The following is a 5,917-nucleotide window of genomic DNA, read 5'->3' as shown; positions in this document are numbered from 1 at the left end:
TTCTTCCTCCCCGCGGGGTCACAGAGATGAGGACGTGACTGTCGGAGCCCTGGAGGGGAGGGCGGGGGCCTTAAATCATAGCGATTCCATGACCTCTCCTCCTCTACGCGTCCTCCGTCCAGAAATTGGGGCCACCCCCAGGAACCCCGACGCCGACAAAGATGAATTAATGGATGTCACTTGTCCCCAGCATCTGGAGACGCTGGCTGTAATTACATCTTCACCAGGACCTCGAAACCCACGTCTCCTGAGTCACCGAGCTCTCCCGTGGTTTCATTTAAAATCTAACTCCTGGTTATGAACGTTCAATATTGGGGGCAAAGCGTTCCCCGTCTCCTCCACCCAGAAGCCACCCCTTGTCTCATTTGAAAAGTCACGGAGGTGTCACTTCACATCCATGTAATTTCCGGGGCGACCTGGGTTGGCGATGAGCTTTTTCTTTGTTTTGCCGTTCAGTTAGTTAAATTCCGTCGGTTGCAAGCTCGTGGTGGGGAAAATCGATCGGTGACCTGGCTTCAGCGTGTGTAGTCATGTTGTTTAGGGACCAGAGGGCCCCCCGGACGGGAGCTTGACCTCAGTGTCACCTCCGCTGAGGCTGGAGGCTAATTCACAATCCTTCTGTACAAACACAGCGCTCTCTGCCCAGGGAGGCAGCCCGTTTGCCGTTTGTCTCCTGCGTCCTTACGGGTGAGGGAAGGGGGCCAAGAGGTGACGGGCGAGGCAGCTCACAGGGTGGGATTCACAGCTGCGCCTCCTGGGGCCCGGCTCCCGGAAACCCCCGTGTCTGCGTGTCTGCACGGGGTTCAGGGTCCCGGCCTCGAACTTCCCCTCCCAGCCCTCCTGCCCCTTGTGGACGCCTGATTCCTCCTTGAGACTTTACGTCCATCTGCCCGGGACTCCGTCCCAGCGAAGCCCCCCCGTTCCTGTCCTTCATGGAGCTCACAGAGCCTAGCAATGACTGTGTTTTGCTTTTATTTTTTAATATCATGAAACACACTGGGCAGTTTCAAGTTTACAGAAAAACCGAGCAGTGCAGAGTTCACTGCAGCTCCCCGTGTTTACCCTGCACTGTATCGGGTACATTTGTTACCACTGCTGAGACAAAATCGACACACTAGTATTCACGGATGTCCCACTGTTCCCTTGGGGCTCATCTTGGTGTTTGTGCGGGCCGCGGGGTTTGGACTAGTGGATGATGACGTGTATCCACCGTGTTCGTGTGGCATACGGAACGGCTTCACTGCCCTCTTGTAGGATGCGATAATGATATGTGACATGTATCCAAACCCCATGAACTGTGCAAATCCAGGAGGGAACCCTAATTCGAGTAAAGTGGACGTTGGGTTGATTACAATGTGTCAATTTAGGTTCGTCAATTACAACGATTAGCTCTAGTGGGGCGGGATATTGAGTCTGTGCAAGTGGGGGGCAGGGGATATGCTGGGCATCTCTGTACCCTCCCTTCAGTTCGGCTGTGACCCTGAAACTGTTCTTAAAAAAAAAAGTGACTGTCCTTTCTGACTGATTACCGCGTTCTGTTGATTCTTACTTTGTGGTTGGCTTGATTCCTTTGATAACTCTGTACGTTTAAAAAGCGAATACTCTACAATGTTCTTAGAGATAATGAGCCGTACCTACATGTAAACTAAAAAAATGTGTATTGCAGTATATTGTGTGTGCGTATTTACATGCAATATGTTGTATTATGTGCAAATTGTAACAATTCTACCTAATATAACTGAATAATGAAAAAAAGAAAGAAAACTGGCTAATCTACAAATATATATATATATTAAGCCTTTAAAAATAAGAAAATTCCTCTGTGCTCCACGTGTCCCTCCCTCCCGGCAAACCGCTGACCATGTCCCGTCATCAGCCTTACGGGCAGGGCGACCTGCTCTGTGTCTGTCACCTGGGACAGGTGTGTGGGGACCTGGGTGGGCGGCGTGGCGTTTTTTACGGCTCCGAGACTGCGCGCTGACAGAGTGCGCCACCATCCCTCGAGCCTGGGGGACCCGCTTCTCCGGGGACGCGGCTTCCTCAGGCCGACCTCTGCTCCTGGCGGTGTGAGAGAGAACGCCTCGCTGTCTGGGCACCTGTGTGTGGCGGAGGACCCTCTGGAGCGAAGCCTGAGGCGAGGGTCTGGTGCCCGCGGATGGACGGGCGGGAAGTCACAGGGCTGGGGTGGCAGGAGGGGGCTCCTGAGCGCTGTCCTTCCCTCGGGGAGGGAGGGGGGCGGTAAAATCCATGCATTTTCAGGCCAGCGGGTGTGCATTTGGACACGTGGATGGAGGGGGGCCCATGAACACGGGTGGGACAAGGCTGCTGTCTGCTACATCAGGAGGCCCAGTCTCGGTTCCCGCCCTGCCCGCCCTGGCTCTGACACCACGCCCTGCAGGGCGGAACCCAGAGGTTTCTTTTCACTCTTACTTTCCTGCCCCGCTCTCCCGTGGAGCTGAGTGCAAACTCAACCCTCGACCACCCCACTGGCGTGAACGCAGGGCAGGATGTCCCCTCGGGCTGGCGTCCAGGGGGGTCACTCGCCTGCGTGAGTCCCATTCCATTTATATGCTGAAATAAGACTCCTCCGGGCCATTTTCTCCCCGGGATGGGGGGGCACTGGCTTATCCACATTCTTCTTCCTCTTCGTGTTTGGGAGACAGCCCGAAATGCACAAGGATCGTCAGCCAGGTCTTCTGAGCTACAGAGGTGACCGTGTCAATCACACATTGATGCGATCATTCAGCAAATATTCACGGAGAGCCTGCTTATGGAGAGGCTCCAGGAGTGAGGGATGTCAGCATGAAAAAAAAAAAAAGAAAGAAAGAAACAGGAATCAGTAAGATACAGCAGTCTGGGTGCACCCCTGTGTGTCTGTCTGTATGTCTGGGGTGGGGGTTGTTGATTGAGAGACAAGAGAGGGGGAAAGAGGAGGACAGAGAGACTCGTGCATCAGGACGTGTTACCAGGAGCAACCTGGCGTCTTCACAGTAAGACACTAACATCCCTAGGAAAGAGCAGCTGGAGGAGAAACGGGGCTTGGGAGGGAAGGGGCTGGCGCACCGCTGAGCACACCTGAGCCTCCGCGCGTCACCAGCACACCTGCTCCTCCCCAGGGTTCCCCCGACATCCCCTCCACCTCGCTCCCAGCGCCTCGGCTTTGTCGTCCTCACGCCCGGCGACAGGCGCGCGCACGCGCGGCCGTGGGGCCCGGCTGCAGGCCCGGGTGCGCCGCCGCCCACAGGGAGGCCCCCGGGGTCCGCGCCACACAGGTGTCCGGCCTCTAGCGACCCTGCCCCCGGCCGGGGCCGCGTGGCTCCGGGCCGCCCGAGCCCCAGCTGTGCCTGTGAGACGCACCATCGGGCCGGGCGTGTGGTCAGGGCGGGGCCTGGGGTCAGGGCGGGGCCTGGGGTCAGGGCCTGGCGTGGGGTCACGGCTGGGCAGGTCCGTGCGTAGGGTCAGGACCGGGCGTGAGGTCAGAGATGGGCTGGGGCCGGGCGTGGGGTCACGGATGGGCGGTCCCTGGCGTGGGGTCAAGGCTGGGCGGGGCCGGGCGTGAGGTCAGGGCCTGAAGTGGGGTCACGGCCAGGGTCGGGCATGGGGTCAGGGCCGTGCGAGGGGTCATAGATGGGCGGGGCTGGGCGTGGGGTCACGGATGGGCGGTGCCTGGCGTGGGGTCAAGGCTGGGCAGGGCCGGCGTGAGGTCAGGGCAGTGCGTGGGGGTCAGGTCCTGCGTGGGGTCACGGCTGGGAGGTGCCAGTAGTGGGGTCAGGGTTGGGAGAGCGTGGGGTCACAGCTGGGTGTGGCCGGGCGTGGGGTCAGGGCCGTGCGTGGGGTCAGGGCCTGGCGTGGGGTCACGTCTGTACAGGTCCGGGCGTGGGGTCAGGGTCGGGCATGCGGTCACGGATGGGCGGGGCCGGTCTTGGGGTCACGGATGGGCGGGGCCGGCGTGAGGTCAGGGCCTGGCGTGGGGTCAGGACCTGGCGTGGGGTCACGGCTGGCTGGGCCGGGCGTGTGGTCAGAGCAGGGCATGGTGTTAGGGCTGGGTGGGTCCTGGCTTGGGGTCACGGCTGGGCAGGGCCGTGCGTACGGGTTCAGAGCCGGTCGTGGGGTCAAGGCTGGGCGGGGCCGGGCGTGGGGTCATGTCCTTCCTGGGCGTGGGGTCAGGGCTGGGCGGGGCCGGACGTGGGGTCATGACCAGGCGTGGGGTCAGGGCTGGGCGGGGCCGGGCGTGGGGTCATGACCAAGCGTGGGGTCACGAATGGGCGGGGTCGGGCGTGGGGTCAGGGCCGTGCGTGGGGTCAGGGCATGATATAGGGTGACGGCTGGGCGGGGCGGGCGTGGGTTCAAGGGAGGCCGGGCGTGGGGTCAGGGCTGGGCGGGCCCGGTTGTTGGGTCATGATCCGGCGTGGGGTCAGGGTTGGGCGGGGCGTGGGGTTAGGGCTGGGCAGGCCCGGGGGTCGGGTCACGGCTGAGAGGAGTCAGGCGTGGGGTCACGACTGGGCGTGCTGGGGCGTGGGGTCAGGGCCGTGTGGAGCCTGGCGTAGGGTCAGGGCAGGGCGGGGCCGGGCGTGGGGTCAGGGCCGGGCCCGGCCAGTCAGCACCCCCGCCTCCTCGCCCCGCCCCTCCCCCTCCCCTCGCCCACGGCCATGGCCGCGTCCTCCGACCCGCAGCACCGCGCTGGGCCCCGGCGCTGGGTCAGGAGCGTCTGTGGGGGGCACGGAGCGCCCCGGGCCGCCGCCGGGGCCGTGGGACCGGACTCCGGCTTCATTGCAGGTTAGCGCTGCCTTGGCGGTGAGCGTGGCTCCCAAATAGAAACAGACTTTGCGACATCCTGGGAGGGAGCCGGGGGGCGCCGTGCTCAAGGGGATAGTGGTCTCCTGACACGAACGCAGATCCCTGCATGGTTTTCGAGAAACATGGCAAGCCGTGTACCCGAGTGTATAGACAGTTTGGGCAAGGCAGACTCTAGAAATGAGTAACCAAGGTGTGTAGGCAGTTTTTTTGTTGTTTTTATTGAACTACCGTCACTTACAACGTGTCGCTTCCTGGTGCACGCTGTCCCCAGTCACGCACATACGTGCAGATACTGATTTTCATATTTTCATATTCGTTTTCATTAAAGGTTATTACAAGATACTGAATATACTTCTCTGTGCTGTACAGAAGAAGTTTTTTTTTAATCTGTTTTTATATATAGTAGTTAACATTAGCAAATCTAAAACTCCCAAACTTCCCCCTTCCCACCTCTTTTCTCCCAGGAACCAGAAGATTGTTTACTGTGTCAGTTGGGAGTTTTCGCTTTAGGGCAGGAGTTCTGAAATTTCTGGTTTCTGTGCCCAAATGCAGCCCCATTTGTCTGAATTATGGAAACAAAGTGACGCAATATTTCTTCTTACTGAATGATGCAAGCCGTATTTTTACGAGATTTCTAATTCCCTAAATGTTTGTTGGTTTGTTTGCTTTTGCTGGTGGGGTGGGAGGTGGTGGTAATTAGGGTTATTTATTTACTGTCACCGAGGTACTGGCTCGAACCCAGGACCTGGTGCACGCTAAGCATGTGCTCCAACACCGAGCTCTGCCCTCCCCCGAGATTCCTGCTTCCCTCGGAGTACACAGAGTCTCTAGGAAAGTGGTTGATTTTTTTTTTTTTTCTTTTGACCTGGTCGGTTGGGTTTCATTAATTCCCCGGAGTACCCTTCACACGTGCGCTCCTATCTGGTAAATTTAAATATTCTTTTTTGCCCACATAATATTCAGCACTATCGAATCCGGCCTCCTCGCTGCCCTGAGCAGATCCCCAACCCTTGCAAATCAGATTCTGTGTTTCAGAGAGCCGTCTGGGGATCTTAAGGGGTTTTTTTTTTTTTTTTTTTTCTTCTTTTCTTTCCGTCTTTCAACTAATTTCCTTTAGAAT

This window comes from Camelus ferus, chromosome X (assembly GCF_009834535.1).
Source record: "Camelus ferus isolate YT-003-E chromosome X, BCGSAC_Cfer_1.0, whole genome shotgun sequence".
NCBI classification, from domain to species: domain Eukaryota; kingdom Metazoa; phylum Chordata; class Mammalia; order Artiodactyla; family Camelidae; genus Camelus; species Camelus ferus.
This window is presented reverse-complemented; position numbering follows the sequence as displayed.